The sequence below is a fragment of the Triticum aestivum genome, chromosome 5B (genome assembly GCF_018294505.1).
Source record: "Triticum aestivum cultivar Chinese Spring chromosome 5B, IWGSC CS RefSeq v2.1, whole genome shotgun sequence".
Lineage (NCBI taxonomy): Eukaryota > Viridiplantae > Streptophyta > Magnoliopsida > Poales > Poaceae > Triticum > Triticum aestivum.
Genome location: NC_057807.1, coordinates 593946875 through 593949495, shown reverse-complemented (window position 1 = coordinate 593949495; position 2621 = coordinate 593946875). Strand labels below are relative to the sequence as shown.

General features: G+C 51.7%; 1 pseudogene; it reads left to right on the top strand.

Annotated features, from left to right (window-relative positions):
• The first annotated feature begins 817 nt into the window (after nucleotides 1-817).
• Nucleotides 818-2621, top strand: part of LOC123115071 (uncharacterized) — a 35663-nt pseudogene continuing 33859 nt past the window's right edge.

The window sequence follows — 2621 nt, the reverse complement described above, 5'->3', positions numbered from 1 at the left end:
ATCCTGGTTCTCACAAAAAAAAGCCCCTCGTTGCGTATACTTGTGTTGTGCAAGCCAGCGTGTTCGCTGCGTATACTTGCGCTCCCCAAGCCAGTGTTCGGGGCCTTTTCTCGACCTTACAATATAATGCCTTTGGGATTTCTCTCCCCTTGGGTCGAGTTTTTTTGGGGGAAAGTAAGATAAATGACTCGATCTTCTTTTGACCTGGCATCAAAATGAACAAATAAGAGAATTAACTCGGACATACTAGATGGACAAATATCTTGACTTAACTACGACGCTGGATATGGATGCATGCGATTTTCTTTACAACTTTGATCGTACAGTTGAGTTTTAGGGCTTCCAAAAAAAAGCCTTTGGAATCTAAGAATATGCGGAACATCAGAATATCATAGAAATGCATACGCAAAGTAGAGTATTAAGGAAACACCTCTTTTTTTGTGTGTAAATTTAGATGTTTGGTTCAGATGAATAGAGAAAACACAGTCGTATTAAAAGTCAACCTACATGCAAAATATAATTAGGATTAGGGCGGTACTAGGCGCCGGCACGCCGGCCCAAAGTTTGGGCCGGTTGCACCGTGAGCGTTCGATGTGTTACTTTCTAGCCGTCCAGATCGAGTCCTCTGTTCATCCCCTTCCTCCGCATCTTCTTATCCTGAAAAAAGAGCAACCACACACAGCTTGAAGAGCGACGACGAGCGCCGCAGGCCGCCCCGCTCCCCGTCATGGATGCGCCCCCTCGTCGCTGACGGTGTGCAGCCTCACTGTCGGCGTTCGCTTCCTCGCCATGGCCGCCTCACGTGCAGCTCGTGGCCATGGATGTGTCGCTGCTCTGGGTTGCGCCGCCCCGCCATGATTGCAGCTCACCACCCCCCGTGGTTGCAGCACTGGGCTTGCGTCGCCCCGCCGCCCTCGCCATCAACACCCGACGCACGGGAGCATCGTGCACTGCCCTCTCGCTGTCGCCTCCTAGGTCGCTGATTTGCCCATATAACCATCGCAGCAAAATCAAACGTCGATGTAGCTTTTGCTGCTGCCGGTTGCAGCCCACCGCAGCAGCACCGGTCGTTGTTTTCAGCACCGCTTCATCGATTGAAGCAAAAAAAAAAAACACCGGTTCTAGCTTTCGTCAGTAATGGTTCCAGCATCCGCACACCGTGCTTGCAGCTCTGCAAGTAGCCGGTTCCAGCAAAAAAATCGACCGCCGGGCGTAGCACCATTGCTACCGATGTAGCTTTGGTAGATGTTGGTTCCAGCATTTTTGTATGCTGGTTCCAGCATTTCCCCCGCCAGCATGGAGCTTTGAAGCATCGCCGGCTTGCCGTTCCAGCATCTCTGGGATATGGTTCCAGCATCACCAGAACACGGTTCCAGCTCGGGCGTGTATCGATTCGAGTATGGTACGCACGTCTGGTTGCAGCTGCTCTGCCGGCAGGTTCCAGCATATTGCATCAATGGTTGCAGCACCGCAGTTAGCATGCGTCGTTCTCAGCTCTCCGGTGTAGCCAGTTCGCAACACGCCGCCGGTGTCGTTCCAGCTCAATAAACTATGCTTGCAGCACCTGCAACGCGCGGTCCCAGCTCCTGGCGATGGGCGTCTCCTCGGGAGGAGACTCGTCGCAGCGCGCTCGCCCAATGCGGCGCCAGAGGTGGTTGTAGCAGGAAGCAGAGGTGGCCGCAGACATGAGGAAGAGGAAAAAGAGACAGCGGTGGCAGGGATGAGGAAGAAGAAAGAGTGGTGGAGGAGACAACTTGCGAAGGGATAAGGGAAGCTGGCGTGGCTGCGTAGGCCCACCAACCCAACAGGTGCGGCATGTGATAGCGCGCATGCGACTTGGGGCACATGGAAATGTTTAATCGCGTTGTATTGTACGGTCCGCGCGCGACCGGCCGGATGTTTAGGCCGGCGCGCCGGATACAAGCGTTTCCCTTAGGATTAGGGCTATAAATGACGTGAAAAATGGTGCTAGAAACCTGTTAATTTTTTTTGTTAGCTCGATAGTTCATTTTCTCAGGAAAGAAATTTCTTGAACTGTTAGATCGATAAGTGGACTTAAACGATGCGCCGTTTAGATCCCTAATTTGGATGTTAGTATGACACTAAAGATCTTGTTCTTGTAATTTTTTGTGTAGTAATTCTAAAATTAGTTTAGTGGGGGACTGTGAATTATTGAGTTTTCATTTGAATCAGATAAAAATTATCACAAATTCCTTTTGCTCGAATCCTCTGAGCCGGAAGAATGAATGGTGTGACGAACCGAAGATCTCCTATTATGTGCTTCTATTGAGTTTTCCTATATGAACAAAGGAGGCATGCATAACAAAGGATGAGCACAGCAGCAGAATTGCACTTGGCTCACAAGGCTCCACTAGCTTTCACTGGTGGAAAAAGGGCCTTTGGTCGCGGTTCGCAACTGCCATTAGTCGCGGTTGCGCAACCGCGACCGAACGGGCGCGACTAAAGGCCCCACCCTTTAGTCGCGGTTGCTTAAGAACCGCGACTAAAGGCCCGTCCACGTGGGCGCCAGGTGGCCGTCGGGGCGGAGGACCTTTAGTCGCGGTTCTTCTGGCCAACCGCGACTAAAGGCCGCCGCAGGTTTAGGGTTTTAGCCCCCCCCC